Consider the following 18,768-nt stretch of genomic DNA (forward strand, 5'->3'; position numbering starts at 1 on the left):
GACAGACCTTTGTCAGCAAAGTAATGTCTCTGCTTTTTAACATGCTGTCTAGGTTTATCATAGCTTTTCTTCCAAGGAGCTTTTAATTTCAAGGCTGCGGTCACCATCTGCAGTGATTTTGAAGCCCAAGAAAATAAAGCCTATCACTGTTTCCATTGTTTCCCCATCTATTTGCCATGAAGTGATGGGACTGCGTGCCATGATCTTTGTTTTTTGAATGTTGAGTTTTAAGCCAGTTTTTTCACTCTTCTCTTTCACTTTCATCAAGAGACTCTTTAGTTCCTCTTTGCTTTCTGTCATAAGGGTGGTGTCATCTACATATCTGAGATTATTTCTGATATTTCTCCCGACAATCTTGATTCCAGCTTGTTGCTTTCCAGCCTGGCATTTTCAATGACGTACTCTGCATATAAGTTAAATAAGCAGAGTGACAATATACAGCCTTGACGTACTTCTTTCCAATTTGAACCAGTCTGTTGTTCCATGTGTGGCTCTAACTGCTGCTTCTTGACCTTGACCCTATGAGGGCATAACATACAACATTTGCTCCCCTTTTGTCCCCAATAGCAAATGAGAGAGCAAGGACACTGGGCACTGGTGAATGAGAGTGAAACAATCTAAAAAGAAATAGAATTTAAACAAACCTCTTTCCCTGAACACTCTGCTCCTAAGAGAATGCTCCAGTCATGCAACCTTGCCTTTGAATCCTCAGTTTTTCTTTCCAAGCCCTACCCATGTGTCATTTTGAGCTCCCCCTAGAGGCTGGAGCACATTAGGATCAGGAATTGCAGCTCCACCTTGAGAGGACTGGACCTAACTCTGTCTCTCTCTTTTTTAAGTGTGTGTGAGTGTTCGGTTGCTCAGTCCTATCGGACTCTTTGAAACCCCATGGACTGTAGTCTAGTAGGCTCCTCTGTCCATGGGATTTCCCAAGCAAGGATACTGAAGTGAGTTGCCACTTCCTCCTCCAGGGGATCTTCCCAACCCAGGGATTGAACCTGAGTCTCCTGCATTTCCTGCATTGCAGGCAGATTCTTTACCCCATGAGGCCCTGGGGAAGCCCCATCAAATATATGAGAAACTATATATTTACTGTCCTCTCTCTTTGTTTAACCTTAAACAATATCTATAATTGGCTTCCCTTTTGGCTCAGATGGTAAAGAATCTGCCTGTAACGCGGGAGACCTGGGTTCTATCTCTGGATGAGGAAGATCCCCTGGAGGAGAAATGGCAACCCACTCCAGTATTCTTGCTTGGGAAACCCCATGGACAGAGGAGCTGGGCAGGCTATAATAGGGTCGCAAAGAGTCAGACACCACTGAGCGACTAACACATACACACCCCTAATAAACCATCTGCCATCCAGGTTCCTCTTGCAGGTCCCCCAGTACTCAGGCTCACATTAATGTGGTGATCATGTGCAGTGTTGGCTGGGTTTGTGGACATCCACCATGAACCTCAGGAGTTAAGCCAGTCCGTCTGCTCCATCATCAGAGCTGGTCACTCAGAGCTATGTCTGCAGAAACCTATGGTCCATGAACAGATGGGAGTTTCCTCTGTGAACTCCTTCCACACCACTTGGCAGCCTCTTTTCTCATCCAGACCCTGAGGGTCAATTTGGAGGCAAATGATGCCCATATGGACAATGTTTGAATGGAAAGCATGTGCAGCTGTTGGGGCTGCCAGGACCAGATGTTTAGCTGATGATCTTCTTGGGCTCAAGATGAACTTGTCTGAAGTGGTGTTCACAGGAGACTGCCTGCTGAGAAACTACTGCTCTACCTTAGAAAACAGTTGTCTTTCAGGGAGTCTAAAATAGCCTGAGATTCAAGGAACTTGGTAAGAGAGACAGGCAAAGGTTTTGTAAAGCAGAGGTCCCCCACTAGTAGGTGTGTGTTTTGCAGCTATTGCTGTGTTTGGCCTCCCAGACTTTTTAAAAAATTAATTGCCATGATCTTATGAATTGCTCACGTAGGTACCACCTCCAACATTGCACACCTGGCTTGCTTTCCTATTTCACTATACCTGCCTGGCTAGAGCATGCCGCTCAGTTCTGTTTTTCCCAGTTTTATGACTCTGAGGCAAGGTAGGATTCAGGGACTTTTCTGAGTTGCTGTTCTTGGCTGAGTGTTGAAGAGTAGCTCATAGAGTAATCGTGTCTTGTCTTTGTTTCTCTAAAGTGGGGGAAATTAGTTTTTAGCTCCCTATTGAAGAATACAATGATACTTTTTACTGAAAGGAGTTTTGAAGCTCTCACCCACTGCTGGAATGGGCCAAGAACACAGCCATGTCAGAGATCCTAGAGGCCCACGGGCTGCTTAGATAAGGGATCCTGAGGTCTGAGACCTCAGCATGACCAGCATCAGATGATGTCACCAGATGACATCATCTGTCGAAGGGAACAGAAGTTTCATAGTCTCCACTGATGTAACCGAGTCCATTGAGATGGTTCTTGGAGTAAGGGCATGCCACAGACTTTCCTACCCCACTTTCTTATCTTTCTAGGTGTTCAGAGGCCACAACTGCCAGCCTCTTTTACACATTGGTGGGGCATGTGGCTGAGTTCTAGCCAGCTGGGTGGAAGCAAGGTGTTTCACATGCTCAGAGCTTCATCATCTCTCCCTTTCCATGGGTGGCATGGGAGGAGCTTTGATGTTCAACAGAGCCACAAAACAGAAGAAGGATCCTGGGTTCCTGAGTCACCGCTACCTCCCACTGAAATGACTTTTCTTCCTTTCCCTCTTCTGCTGCTCTTCTCCCTCATCCCCTGCTTTGAATCTCAGTGTTCTCCAGGATGGAATACAGAGAAAACCCTAAAGACGCCACACACACACACACACACACACACACACACACAAACCCCTTAGAACAAATCGATGAATTCAATAAAGCTAAGCTTCAGGATACAAAATGAATATACAGAAATCTGTTGCATTTCTATATACTAATAGTGAGCTATCAGAGAGACAAATTAAGAAAACAATCCCATTTACAATTTCAACAGAGAATAAAATATCTAGGAATAAATTTAATCAAGGAGGTGAAAGATCTGTACACTGAAAACTATAAGACACTGATGAAAAAAGTTGAAGAAGACACACATATATGGAAAGGTATTTCATTCTCATGAATTGGAAGAATTAGTATTGTTAAAAGATCCTTGCACAAATTCAAAGCAATCCATGTAAAATTTCCATGGCATATTTCACAGAATTTATAACAAATAATTCTAAAATTTGTATGGAACCACATCAGTTGTGTTAACATACTCAAACCTATCAGGTAAATTTCCTTTAAGCCATATCCCTCTCATTCTTTAAAAAAATTTTAAAATAATTTTATCTATTTATTTTTGGCTGCACTGGGTCTTCGTTGCTGTCCTCAGGCTTTCTCTAGTTGCAGTGAGTGGAGGCTACTCTCTAGCTGTGGTGCTCAGGCTTCTCACTGCAGTGGCTTCTTTTGTTGCAGAGCATGGGCTCTAGGGTGCACGAGATTCAGTAGTTGTGTCACATGGGCTTATTTGCCCCAAGGCATGTGGGATCATCCTGGACCAGGGATGAAACCCATGTCCCCTTCATTAGCAGGCAGATTCTTAACTACTGGACCACCGGGGAAATCCCTAAATCCTTGCTTTAATTAAGTGATTTGGTGTCTGGCTAATGATCAAACACCAAAAACTAGTTTTATCCAATAAAGAGCATCTTCAAAATATGCTACTCCAAAGTTAAAAATATATATATACCTACCTAACACCCCATTACCTGGAACACCAATCTGGAGTTCACAGATAGGACTCACAAGCCCCCGAGTCTCTATGGAGATTCATCAAATTCTGCATCAGCCTGCCTGGCCAGTGATGTTTGCCAACTTTTCACATATTTCTTCATCTTCAAAATGGAAACAAGGCTATTTCTCAGCTGGAGATATTGAGAAGAATAAATAATAAGCAAGTGTTTGTAAAGTAGTTGACGCCAGCTAAAGGGCTTGCTGACCAAGAAAAAGTGAAAGAACTCATAAATCCCATTAGCATCATCCTATCTGTCTCGACCTCTCCCTGTCCACTTACTTACCATCATTCATTTTTAATCAGAAAATAAGTTACCTTAGTACAGAGGAATTTTTAAAGAGCACACAGAAAATACAACTGAAAGAGATAAGGTGCAGGTTTTGAAAAACTGGCATTGACTGCCAGCAAACACAGAGAAGGCAATGGCACCCCACTCCAGTACTTTTGCCTAGAAAATCCCATGGACAGAGGAGCCTGGTAGGCTGCAGTCCATGGGGTGGCTAGAGTCGGACAACGACTGAGCGACTTCACTTTCACTTTTCACTTTCATGCATTGGAGAAGGAAATGGCAACTCACTCCAGTGTTCTTGCCTGGAGAATCCCAGGGACAGGGAAGCCTGGTGGGTTGCCGTCTATGGGGTCACACAGAGTCGGACACTACTGAAGCGACTTAGCAGCAGCAGCAGCAGCCAGCAAACAAGTGATCCACATTACTCAAGCCCAAGCTAGTTGCACGTACCCTTGGCTCCTGCTACCTGTATTCAATCAAGGCACTTGAGAGCAAATGGATGATATGCTTTCCTGTCAAGGCCCTGTATTTGGTTGCAATCAGCACCTTGAGCCAGGGAAAAAAGAGAAGAAAATCAAGAGCGAAATGAAAAGAGAGAACACATAAGCCTGAGAGTACGGGTGTCCATGTGTGACCAATACATATGACTTTTCAAATGTTTATTACTATCTAATTGACCTACTGTGGACATGCCAGAGAATGGCTGATACGCTCACATATCTAGGTAGGTGTCTGGTGTTGAGCATGCATTCAGTAAATCATTGTCACACATGGAATTTGCTTCAAACGAAGCAGCAGTTAAAACTAGATCTTTTTTTAAGTTCTTCAAAGTTTTATCATACTTGATAGCAACTTTTTCATTGGTTACAAAGCCTTAGCCCATATACAAAATTAGGAACACACTTAGAAGCCTCTTTTAAAGAACACTTTGTTCAGTCGCTAAGTCGTGTCTGACTCTGTGTGACCCCATGGACTGCAGCACGCCAGGCTTCCCTGTCTTCCACTACCTCCCAGAGTTTGCTCAAACTCATGTCCATTGAGTCGGTGATGCTATCCAACCATCTCATCCTCTGTCACCCGCTTCTCCTGACCTCAATCTTTCCCAGCTTCAGGGTCATTAAAATGCCTTACTCTTTTTTTTAACTGAGTTTTTAAAAAATAAAAACAATGCAATATTTCAACACTGCTTTGAAAACTTAAATGTGCAGCCATAGGATGTCAGCTCGTTGCTCTGTGATGACCTAGAAGGGTGGGATGGCAACAGGGTGGAGGGTGGGAGGGAGGCTCAGGAGGGAGGGGATATACATATACATATACCTGGTTCACTTCGTTGGCACGATGAGGGAAACAGTAGACAAATTCATTTCTGTGTAACAACAATGCAAATCAAAACTCTGTGGTGTCCCCCTAGCATAAAATTTAACTTCTGCTTTGAGTCAAGGACACAATCTTAAATGTTATCACATGCCAGAGAAAACCAGAACACACAGGTGAGAGGACCAAATTGTGGCTGGACATTCAACATCATGCACTAGTCCCACGCAGACTGATGGAGGTGTTCAGGGGCTGGTAGCTTAGTTCATCTGGGCCAAAGGACAGGAGCAAGACTATGAACAAATGTTCTGGTTTTCCCTCCCTTACCTAATATGGACTTCCATGACAGCAGTGAAGACTGAGGTTCAAATATTCTCCCACTTTTTAAATTAACAATTTGTGTTTTTCTTTTTTTTTTCTTTTTGAGCCATATTGTGCAGCCTGTGGGATCTTAGTTTCCTGACTAGGGATCAAACCCGTAACTGATGCATTGGAAATTTGGAGTCCTAACCACCGGACTGCCCGGGCATTCCCTAAATATTCTTCCACTTAAAAGTGCTAATAAACTATGGAAAGCACTCTTTCTGTGTATCTTTACATACATATAACTGAAACCACTGATGTAAAATTCATGTGTTGGGGTGGTCCTAAGATGGCAGAGGAATAGGACAGGGAGACCAATTTCTCCCCAACAAATTCATCAAAAAATCTCAACTTCTACAAAACAACTTCTGAATGCTGGCAGAAGACCCCAGGCACCCAGAAAGGCAGCCCATTCTCTTTGAAAGGAGGTAGGACAAAATCTAAAAGACAAAAAGAGAGACAAAAGAGTTAGGGACAGAGACCCATCCTTTAGAGGGAATCGTGAAGGAGGAGAAGTTTCCAAACTGTAGGAAACCCTCTCACAGGTGGGTCTGTGGGGAATTTCGGAATCTCAGAGGGCAACATAATCAGGATAAGCAAAAAAAGAAAAAACACAGAATACACGCCTAACTGCAGCTGCCAGCGGAGAAGTAGCCCAGATGCTTTTGTTGGCCACCAGCGAGCAGGGGCTGGACAGGGAGGCGTGGGCTGCATAATCAGTGCTTAGGGTAAGGACCTGGACTGAATGCCCTGAGGACAATCCGAGGGAGCAAATATGAGACAGCAGTCTAAACTGTGGGATCGCCAGAGAGGAAAAAAAAGAGAGAGAGAGAGAACTTTCCCGCGAAAGGCTCTAACGTGCAGACCGGCCTGCTCACACAACAAAGGATTGAGCGAATACCAAACAGGCTGCTCCCGCCGCCAGAGGCATAGAGGCAGGTGTGCGACGGCCAGAGCCGGAAGGCAAGGGGCTGCTGCAATCTCAGTCACAGAGACCGGCATCCTCCACCAAAATGTGAGCAGGCTCCCAGATGCTAACCACGTCTTCCTGGGATCCTGGATGGTTGACATCTGCCAGGAGGGTCGCACTCAGAGATCAGCTCCCCAGAGGAGACACATGGCACACCTGAGACGGTGCTCTTGCGGTGCGCCCGGGAAACCGAGTGGCTCAGACTGGGGAGGTGATTAAGATACACGGCCCACGTGGGACAGTGCACTTGCCAAACACCTGGTTGTCTGAGCTGCTCAGACCTGGGAAGGGCACAAAACGCATGCCCAACCGAGTCTGTGCCATTGCAGAGTAACCATGAACCTGAGCGGCTTAGATCTGGGAGGTGCACGAAATGCAGGGTCCTCTTTGGACAATGCCCCCGCAGAGCACCCTGGAGACTGAGCAGTGTAGACCCAGGAAGCACATCCTGCCTTGAGCTGGGGCAAACCCAATCCATACATGTGAGTACTCCCCACACACACCAGCGATATTTGTTTGAGGTGTTCCTTCCTCCCCACAACACAACTGAACAGGTGAGTCTGACCCTTGTGTCAGGGCAGAAATTAGACAATGAAGAGGCTTGCAAACAGGAAGCCAAAATAAACAAAGAAGGGGGAATCACTCTGGAAGTGACTGGTGCAACAGATTAAAACCCTGTAGTTAGCACTGAATAAGCATGGAAGGGGCCTATAGACCTTGAGAACAAGTACAAGCTGGAACAAGGAACTATCTGAAACTGAAATGACCCCACACTGCCCACAACAGCTCCAGGGAAATTCCTAGATATATTTTTACTATTATCACTTTTTAATTTTTTAATTTAACTTCTTTATTACCCTTTTAATTTTCATTTTTATAACCTACTATTATCTTGCAAAAGAAGACTTTATTTTAAAGTAAATTTCATATATATATATATATTTATAATTTTTGTGATTTTTAAAATATTTTTAATATTTTTTTTGAGAGTCTAACCTCTACTCTAATATCCATTTTGGATACTGAAGATTAGGTTCTTAAAAGTACAAAATTGATAACAAATACCAAAAAGCAAAAATTACTGGCTTAATTTCTCTCTCCCCTTTTGACTCTCCCTTTTCTCCTCCAGGTCAACTCTAGCTCCTCCCTCCCCCTTCTCTTCTCTACTTAACTCTGTGAATCTCTCTGGGTGTTCCAGGCTGTGGAGTACACTTAGGAAACTGATTACTGGCTAGATTGATCTCTCCCTTTTTGACTCCCCCTCTTCTCCTCCTGGTCACCTCTCTCTCCCTCCTCCCTCTTCTCTTCTCTATGTAACTCTGTAACTCTCTCTGGGTGTTCCAAACTGTGGAGAGCACTTAGGGAATTGATTACTGGCTATATTACTCTTTCCCCTTTTGACTCCCACTCTTCTCCTCCTGATCACCTCTATCTCCCTTCTGCTTCTTCTCTTCTCTATGTAACTCTGTGAACCTCTCTGGGTGTCCCTCACTATGGAGAATTTTCACCATTAACCTAAATGTTTTACCATCTGTGCTGTATGGATGGAGAAGTCTTTGAGGCTACTGTAAGAATAAGACTGAAAGCCAGAGGCAGGAGGCTTAACTCCAAACCTAGAGAATATCAGAGAACTTCTGATTCCAGGGAATATTAATTGACAAGAGCTCACACAAAAGCCTCCATACCTACACTGAAACCAAGCTCCACCCAAGAACCAACAAGTTCCAGAGCAAGACATACCACACTAATTCTACAGCAAAGCAGGAACACAGCCCTAAGCATTAAAAGACAGGCTTCCCAAAGCCATGCCAAACCCATAGACACCCCAAAACTCACTACTGGACACTTCATTGCACTCCAGAGAGAAGAGATCCAACTCCATCCACCAGAACACAGACACAGGCTCCCCTAACTAGGAAACCTTGACAAGTCACTAGTCCAACCCCACCCACAGGGAGCAGGCTCCACAATAAAGAGGAACCATGAACTTCCAGCCTACAGAAAGGACACCCCAAACACAGCAATCTAAACAAAATGAAAAGGCAGAGAAATATTCAGCAGATAAAGGAACATGATAAATGCCCACCAAACCAAACAAAAGAGGAAGAGATAGGGAGTCTACTTGAAAAAGAATTCAGAATAATGATAGTACAGATGATCCAAAATCTTGAAAACAAAATGGAGTTACAGATAAATAGGCCAGAGACAAGGACTGAGAAGATGCAAGAAATGTTTAACAAGGACCCAGAAGAAATAAAGAAGAGTCACTCAATAATGAATAATGTGATAACTGAGATCAAAAGCACTGTGGAGGGAACCAACATTAGAATAACTGAGGCAGAAGGTAGGATAAGTGAGGTAGAAGATAGAATGGTGGAAATAAATGAAGCAGAGAGGAAAAAAGAAAAAAGAATTAAAGGAAATGAGGACAACCTCAGAGAAATCTGGGACAATGTTAAATGCCCCAATATTTGAATCATAGGAGTTCCAGAAGAAGAAGACAAAAAGAAAGACCATGAGAAGATACTTGAGGAGATAATAGTTGAAAGCTTCCCTAAAATGAGGAAGGAAATAGCTACCTAATTCTAAGAAACCCAGAGAACCCCAAACAGGATAAACCCAAGGCAAAACACCCCAAGACACATATTAATCAAACTAAGATCAAATGCAAAGGGCAAATATGAAAAGCAGCAAGGGAAAAGCAACAAATAACACACAAGGGGATCCCCATAAGCATAACAGCTGATCTTTCAACAGAAACTCTTCAGGCCAGAAGGGAATGGCAGGACATACTTAAAGTGATGAAAGAGAAAAACCTACAACCCAGATTACTATATCCAGCAAGGATCTCATCCAAATATGAAGGAGAAATCAAAAGCTTTACAGACAAGCAAAAGCTGAGAGAGTTCAGCCCTGCCAAACCAACTTTTCAACAAATGCTAAAGGATCTTCTCTAGACAGGAAACACAGAACAGGTTTATAAACTCAAACCCAAAACAGCAAAGTAAATGGCAACGGGATCATACTTATCAATACCTACCTTAAATGTAAATGGGTTGAATGCCCCAACCAAAAGACAAAGACTGGCTGAATGAATACAAAAACAAGACCCCTATATATGCTGTCTACAAGAGACCCACCTCAAACCAAGGGACACATACAGACTGAAAGTGAAGGCCTGGAAAAAGATATTTCATGCAAATGGAGACCAAAAGAAAGCAGGAGTAGCAATACTCATATCAGATAAAATAGACTTTGAAATAAAGAGCATGAAAAGAGACAAAGAAGGACACTACATAATGTTCAAAGGATCAATCCAAGAAGAAGATATAACAATTATAAATATATATAAACCCAACATAGAAGCACCTCAATACATAAGGCTGCTGCTGCTACTGCTAAGTCACTTCAGTCGTGTCCAACTCTGTGTGACCCCATAGACAGCAGCCCACCAGGAATATGTAAGGCAAATGCTAACAAATATGAAAGAGAAAATTAACAGTAACACAATAATAGTGGGAAACTTTAATACCCCACTCACACCTATGGATAGATCAACAAAACAGAAAATTAGCAAGGAAACACAAACTTTAAATGATACAATGGAACAGTTAGACCTAATTGATATCTATAGGACATTTCAGCCCAAAGCAATGAATTTCACCTTTTTGTCAAGTGCACATGGAACAGAACATTCTCCAGGATAGACCACATCTTAGGCCATAAATCTATCCTTGGTAAATTTTTTAAAAAATTGAAATCATTTCAAGCATCTATTCTGATCACAATGTAGATTAGATGTCAACTACAGGAAAAAAACTATTAAAAATACAAACATATGGAAGCTAAACAACATGCTTCTGAATAACCAACGAATCACAGAAGAAATAAAAAAGGAAATCAAAATATGCATAGAAACAAATGAGAATGAAAACATGACAACCCAAAACCTATGGGATTCAGTAAAAGCAGTGCTAAAGGGAAGGTTCATAGCAATACAAGTTTACCTCAAGAAACAAGAGAAAAATCAAATAAATAACTTAAATTTACACCTAAATCAACTAGAAAAAGAAGAAATTAAGAACTCTAGGGTTAGTAGAAGGAAAGAAATCATAAAAATTAGAGCAGAAATAAGTGAAAAAGAAACAAAGGATACTATAGCAAAAATCAACAAAACTAAAAGCTGGTTCTTTGAGAAGATAAATAAAATAGAGAAACATTAGCCAGACTCATCAGGAAAAATAGGGAGAAGGATAAAATCAACAAAATTAGAAATGAAAATGGGGAAATCACAACAGACAACACAGAAATACAAAGAATCATAAGAGACTACTATCAGCAACCATATGCCAATAAAATGGACAACTTGGAAGAAATGGATGAATTCTTAGAAAAGTATAACCTTCCAAAACTGAACCAGGAAGAAATAAAAAATCTTAACAGACCCATCACAAGCATGGAAATTGAAACTGTAATAAAAAATCTTCCAACAAACAAAAGCCCAAGACCAGATGGCTTCACAGGTGAATTCCGTCAAAAATTTAAACAAGAGCTAACACCTATCCTACTCAAACTCTTCCAGAAAATTGCAGAGGAAGGTAAACTCCCAAACTCATTCTATGAGACCACCATCACCCTAATACCAAAACCAGACAAAGAAGCCAACAAAAAAAAAAAGAAAGAAAGAAAACTACAGGTCAATATCACTGATGAACATAGATGCAAAAATCCTCAACAAAATTCTAGCAAACAGAATCCAACAACATATTAAAAAGATCATACATCATGACCAAGTGGACTTTATCCCAGGGATGCAAGGATTCTTCAATATTTGCAAATCAATCAATGTGATACACCACATTAACAAATTGAAAGATAAAAACCATATGATTATCTCAATAGATTCAGAGAAAGCCTTTGACAAAATTCAACACCCATTTATGATAAAAACTCTCCAGGAAGTAGGCATAGAAGGAACATACCTCAACATAATAAAAGCCATATATGATAAACCCACAGCAAACATTATCCTCAATGGTGAAAAACTTAAAGCATCTCCCCTAAAGTCAAGAACAAGACAAGGGCTCCCACTCTCACCACTACTATTCAACATAGTTTTGGAAGTTTTGGTCACAGCAATCAAAGAAGAGAAAGAAATAAAAGGAATCCAGATTCAAAATGAAGTAAAAACTCTCACTGTTTGCAGATGACATGATTCTCTACATAGAAAACCCTAAAAACTCTACGAGAAAATTACTAGAGCTAATCAATGAATATAGTAAAGTTGCAGGATATAAAATTAATACACAGAAATCCCTTGCATTCCTATACACTAACAATGAGAAAACAGAGAAATTAAGGAAACAATCCCATTCACCATTGCAACAAAAAGAATAAAATACTTAGGAATAAATTTACCTAAAGAAACAAAAGACCTATACATAGAAAACTATAAAACGCTGATTAAAAAAATCAAAGATGACACAAATAGATGGAGAAATATACCATATTCATGGATCAGAAGACTCAATATAGTGAAAATGAGTATACTACCCAAAGCAATCTGCATTCAATGCAATCCCTATCAAGCTACCTGGTATTTTTCACAGAACTAGAACAAATAATTTCACATTTGTATGGAATACAAAAAACCTCACATAGCCAAAGCAAACTTGAGAAAGAAAACTGGAACTGGAGGAATCAACCTGCCTGACTTCAGACTATATTACAAAGTTATAGTCATCAAGACAGTATGGTACTGACATAAAGACAGAAATGTAGATCAGTGGAACAAAATAGAAAGCCCAGAGATAAATTCATGCACCTTGTGGATAGCCTATCTTTGAGAAAAGGGGCAAAAATATACAATGGAGAAAATATAATCTCTTTAACAAGTGGTGCTGGGAAAATTGGTCAACCACTTGTAAAAGAATGAAACTAGAACACTTTCTAACATCATGCACAAAAATAAACTCAAAATGGATTAAAAATCTAAATATAAGACTAGAAACTATAAAACTCCTAGAGGAAAACACAGGCAAAACACTCTCTAACATAAATTATAGCAAGATCCTCTATGACCCAGCTCCCAGCATAATGGAAATAAAAGCAAAAATAAACAAATGGGACCTAATTAAACTTAAAAGCTTTTGCACAATGAAGGAAACTATAAGCAAGGTGAAAAGACAGCCTTCAGAATGGGAGAAAATAACAGCAAACAAAGCAACTGACAAAGAATTAATTTCCAAAATGTACAAGCAGCTCATGCAGCTCAATACCAGAAAAATAAATGACCCATTCAAAAAATGGGCCAAAGAACTAAACAGACATTTCTCCAAAGAAGACATACAGATGACTAACAAACACATTAAAAGATGCTCAATATCTCTCATTATCAGAGAAATGCAAATCAAAACCACAATGAAGTACCATCTCACGTTGGTCAGAATGGCTGTTATCAAAAAGTCTACAAACTATAAACGCTGGAGAGGGTGTAGAGAAAAAGGAACCCTCTTACACTGTTGGTGGGAATGCTAACTAGTACAGCCACTATGGAGAACAGTGTGGAGATTCCTTAAGTGAAGTGAAGTGAAGTGAAGTCGTTCAGTCGTGTCCAATGCTTTGTGACCCCATGGACTATAGCCCACCAGGCTCCTCCATCCATGGAATTTTCTAGGCAAGAGTACTGGCATGGGTTGCCATTTCCTTCTCCATGGGATCTTTCCAACCCAGGGATTGAACCTGGGTCTCCCTCATTTTGGGCAGACGCTTTACCGTCTGAGCCACCAGGAAAGCTCCAGAGATTTCTTAAAAAACTGGAAATAGAACTGCCATATGACCCAGCTGGGCATACACACCAAGGAAACCAGAATTGAAAGTGACATGTTTTCCCCCTGTGTTCATTGCAGCACTGTTTCCAATAGCTAGGACATGGAAGCAGCCTAGATGTCCATCAGCAGACGAATGGATAAGAAAGCTGTGGTACATATACACAATGGAATATTACTCGGCTATTAAAAAGAACACATTTGAAACAGTTGTAATGAGGTGGATGGAACTGGAGCCTATTATACAGAGTGAAAGAAGTCAGAAAGAAAAACATCCATATAGTATATTAACACATATACATGGAATTTAGAAAGATGGTAATGATGACTCTATACGTGAGATAGCAAAAGAGACACAGACATAAAGAACAGAATTTTGGACTCTGTGGGAGAAGGCCAGGGAGGGGTGATTTGAGAAAATACCATTGAAACATGTATATTACCATATGTGAAATAGATGACCAGTCCAAGTTTGATGCATGAAACAGGGCACTCAAAGCCAGTGCACTGGGACAACCCTGAGGGATGGGATGGGGAGGGAGGTGGGAGGGGGATTCAGGATGGGGGACACATGTACACCCATGGCTGATTCATGTCAATGTATGGCAAAAACCACCACAATATTGTAAAGTAATTAGCCTGCAATTAAAATAAACTAATTAATTTTAAAATTAAAAAACTAGATGTCCATCAGCAGACGAATGGATAAGAAAGCTGTGGTACATATACACAATGGAGTATTACTCAGCCATTAGAAAGAATACATTTGAATCAGTTCTAATGAGGTGGATGAAACTGGAGCCGATTATACAGAGCGAAGTAAGCCAGAAAGAAAAACACCAATATAGTATACTAACGCATATATGGAATTTAGAAAGATGGTAACGATAACCCTCTATGTGAGACAGCAAAAGAGACACAGTCTTTTGGACTCTGTTGCAGGGTGGGGATAATTTGGGAGAATGGCACTGAAACATGTATAATATCATATAAGAAATGAATCGCCAGTCCAGGTTCAATGTAGATGACTGAAAAGGGTTGCCATTCACTTCTGCAGGGGAATTTCCAGACCCAGGGATAGAATCCAGTTCTCCCCCATTGCAGGCAGATTCTTTACCATATGAGCCACAGGGAAGCCTTAAAATTCATAGATAGCACTGAGTTCTACCTACTTCACTAGTTTAAATGAATGCAACTTACCTTTAGCATTATATTCAGAAAAAATACATAAGTTTCAAGTCCCCAGTAATCAAAAGTACTAAACTAGATAACCACCGGAAAGATTCTTTTACCAGAGGTAATGCAGTGCATAAAAAGAGGATTTCCAGAACTTGCTGTTAGAACCTAGGCACACACGGACCACACTGACATCAGCCACTCTTCACGACGGTTTGCTCTGCCGACAGTCCATCAGTCAACTCTACTAGCCTGAGTCCAGCAGGAAAGTTCATGGTGCACCAGAGTCACCAGCTTAAGCTGTTACTGTTTTCTCTTCTTTACTGAAAGGCTGTCCTTAGCTAGGATTTACCCATTACAGGCCAAGATGGACACTTTTATTATGCTGTTCTTCAGGCTTTGTCTGAGTCAGCATCTTCTCTCTAGCTTCAGCATGTACAGAAGGATTCCATAGAGAAAAGCTAATTATGTAGGGGTCTTCTATTTTAGGTTGGCCAAACAAATGAGCAATGCACACCTTAACACTGCCAACCACTTTACTTTTCAAAAGCTAAATAGATTTTACACCCAGTATTGCAGTCTCTGGGTTTAGGGGACTTGTTGGATCAATCTTGTAGAAAACTCACCTTGCACACATCAATACTTGCCAAATACAATTATTATTCCGCCTCCACTTTGCAATGGAGAAGGAAATGGCAACCCACTCTAGTGTTCTTGCCTGGAGAATCACAGGGACGGAGGAGCCTGGTGGGCTGCCATCTATGGTGTCACACAGAGTTGGACACCACTGAAGTGACTTAGCAGCAGCAGCAGCCACTTTGCAAATACTCTCTTCACATCTATTTCACCTTTTTGTGTTCTCAGTGTGTGCTCAGTCACTGATTCATGTCCAGCTCTTTGCAACCCCATGGACTGTAGCCCTCTAGGCTCCTCTGTCCATGGGATTCTTCAGCCAAGAATACTGGAATGGGTAGCCATTTCCTTCTCCAGGGGATCTTCCCAACCCAGGGATCGAACCCACGTCTCCTGCATTGATAGGCAGGTTCTTTACCACTGAGTCACCTGGGAAGCCCCCAGTTCACATGAGATGGGATCAACTAGCGGGTGAAAGATGGGAATATCAAACACCAAATGTGGACAGTCACCATCTGGGTAGTTATCAGGGATGTAAACTTAAATACACCACCTTGATAGAGTCCATGCCCTGCAAACATGACTCCAAACCGCAGTAATGCAGATTAATAGGAAGGCAGCACATAGACACCTGGTGACTTCTGCTTCATACTCAAGGTAAAATCCACAAGAAGGAAGTATTCCAAGTAGAAAGGTCCGTAAGAAGCATGGATGCCATTTGTGTTGCTGGGGCAGGAGATGTAGGTTTAATTATGGGCAGAGCATTTTGTGGGGAAGAGAAGGCAGCTGTTTATTTGGAGCAGTGTGTGGAGGACCAGTTTTCACATCCCAGCACTGTCTGTTCTTCACCATCAGATCGTTTGCATACAGAACTTGTAAACGTGCTCGGTTTACAAGCAAGCTTCGGGAGTTGGTGATGGACAGGGAAGCCTGGCATGCCGCAGTCCAGGGGTCGCAAAGAGTCGGACACAACTGAACTGAAATGAATTGAAGCATGCTCCAGAAAGGGTGATAACTTGTACTCCAAACAAAGAAATTCAGTGCTCTGTGTCATCAAACTCTTTCATGTTCAGAATTCACTTTACATTGGTGTTTTCAAGGCAGTGCTCCTGGCTGCCCAACGAGCCAGCATTGTCACAGTCCTACAGCATCTCTGGTTGTCTGGCCCCTACAAGTGGGATCTTAGTTCCCCGATCAGGGATGGAACCCTGGAGTAGAAGTACGGAGTTTCAGCCACTGGGCCACCAGGGGAAGTCCCAGACCCGCTCTGAACTTTACTTGGCTTCTTCAAGAGCTAAAAAGATGTAAACACCTGGCATTCTGTTCAAAATGGAACATGGTAGTAGTCACCACTCATGAAAAACAGGGAAGGCCCTGAATGACATTGTTTGGAACACAATCCCCGACCCTATCTGCCCCCTACCCCTACCCTCTATAGGAACCCCGCCCCATTACAGAGATAGGAAACTGGGGTGTGGATTCCACAAACCTGAGTTGGCAGCCCTGTGGGATTCTCAGCAAGGGCACTAGGGAGGAACTAGAGAACCAAGGAAAGAATAAGTTGTATTCTTATGAACAAGCGCCAGCCCAGTGAGACTCATCTAGAAACCTGGGGCCCAGCAGGTTCATTGTGGGTAATAAACAGGGGGGCTCACTGCCATAGTGCCTCCCAGATCACTAACCAGGTTCATAAACAGAAGAAGCCTGGAGGCAGAAAGCAGCTGGGCTTGGCTTCCCCCATGCCCTCTATGAGGGCTCTGGTCTAGGCCAGTCTGCACAGCTTGTTGATGACTGCTCTCCTGACCCTTCCAAGCATCCAGGAATTGATGACCCAGAAGAGGGAGTGAATAATAATCAGAATTTTACACAGAGGCTCAGAGAGGTTGTATAAGTTACCCAGAGTCATACAGCCCACTAGTAAAAGACTGGGGTTTCAATGTCAGACGTCTGCTCTTCGAAATACCCCAGCTTCCTGAGACAGCAGCACTTAGACCTACTCCATCACCCGACATGCTGATCCATTTGGCATTTTGGTATCAACAGGTGTGGAAGGAAGACGCCTGTCAGAAGCCACCAGAGTCTATGCCCTGGATTTTGCAGTGAAATGAAGCCAGGTGGGTTGGAGAAAGGAAGCAGCATGTTTGGTAAGGTATTACACAGGGTGGGGCGGCAGAGGGGCACACCGATGGAGCAGTCATTAAGTTGTCTCCCAGGAGACTTGAAGCTCTAAAGAGAGCAGCTCCAAGTGCTTTCTAGGAAAGGAGAATTTTTGAAGGACTTGATGCTACATTTCTCCCTTCCCCTCTTGTCAAACATCTTTTGCTAAACTCTGATTTTTAGCAAAAGCAGGAGTTTTATACTCAGCGTCCCTTCTCACATTAAATATAGCCCTGATTCTTATCTTTCTAGCCCTGGAAGAATTTGACATGTTATTGACATTAGGGAAATCAGTTGAGGAGACAATGTCAGAGACAAATCGTCTGGGCTGAGAGCTTGAAGAAGTTATTTTCAAACAAAACAGCAGCCATAAAAGGGAAATGGGAAGCTGTGTGTGAGGAAGCTGGGGAAAGGAAGAGACCAGCTCAGCCCCTCCACCCCTTGCCCAGCAATAGGGGGAAAATACATCACAAAGAGGTGTCAGACAGTCTATACAGGAGGATTCTGAGCTTCAGACCATCACCTGCTTCCAGACATCAAATGAAATCATAGAGCACTTTGAAGACATAAAATATTCAGGGGCCATAAGTGTCATAATTATTGTTACTCTTGTTGCTTAATCAGTGGAGCTGGGTGTCTGTCTTGGGGAGGATACTTTCAGACACAGGTGAATGAGAAATGTCTTTACTACACATTCAGGCTGTCTTCTCTATATCTGTCAGCTCCCACATAAGAGTCAGACTATAAACAGAGAACAACAGAAGGATGCTGCTGTGTATTCATAACAGCCATCCATCAGGTGTGCACAACTGCTCACAGCCTGCACAGCATTTCAATTCCCATCAGCTCACACGTCCCCAGCACTGTCCCCTGGTCATGGAGTTGGGACTTGAGTCCTCTCCCCAAGGTCAAGGACAGGACTCGGCCTTTCTGCCTTTGCCTCTGTGACATAAGAACTCTGCCCTCCATATACCCTAAAGTGAAAGTGAAGTCGCCCAGTCATGTCCAACTCCTTGCAACCCCATGGACTGTAGCCCACCAGGCTCCTCCATCCATAGGATTCTCCAGGCAAGAATACTGGAGTGGGTTGCCATTTCCCACTCCACCATATACCCTAAGGAAATCGTAATAGAAAAAGACACATGTACCCCAATGTTCACTGCCACAGTATTTACAATAGCTAGGACATGGAAGCAACCAAGATGTCGATTGACAGAGGAATGGATAAAGATGTGGTATATACATATATAGA

At 42.3% G+C, this 18,768-nt stretch overlaps 1 pseudogene; it reads right to left on the minus strand.

The window, feature by feature from the left end:
- Nucleotides 1–15,021: 15,021 nt before the first annotated feature.
- LOC133234005 (AKT-interacting protein-like) lies at nucleotides 15,022–17,371 on the minus strand (annotated as a pseudogene).
- Nucleotides 17,372–18,768: the final 1,397 nt, after the last annotated feature.

Source organism: Bos javanicus, chromosome 21 (assembly GCF_032452875.1).
Source record: "Bos javanicus breed banteng chromosome 21, ARS-OSU_banteng_1.0, whole genome shotgun sequence".
Classification (NCBI taxonomy): domain Eukaryota; kingdom Metazoa; phylum Chordata; class Mammalia; order Artiodactyla; family Bovidae; genus Bos; species Bos javanicus.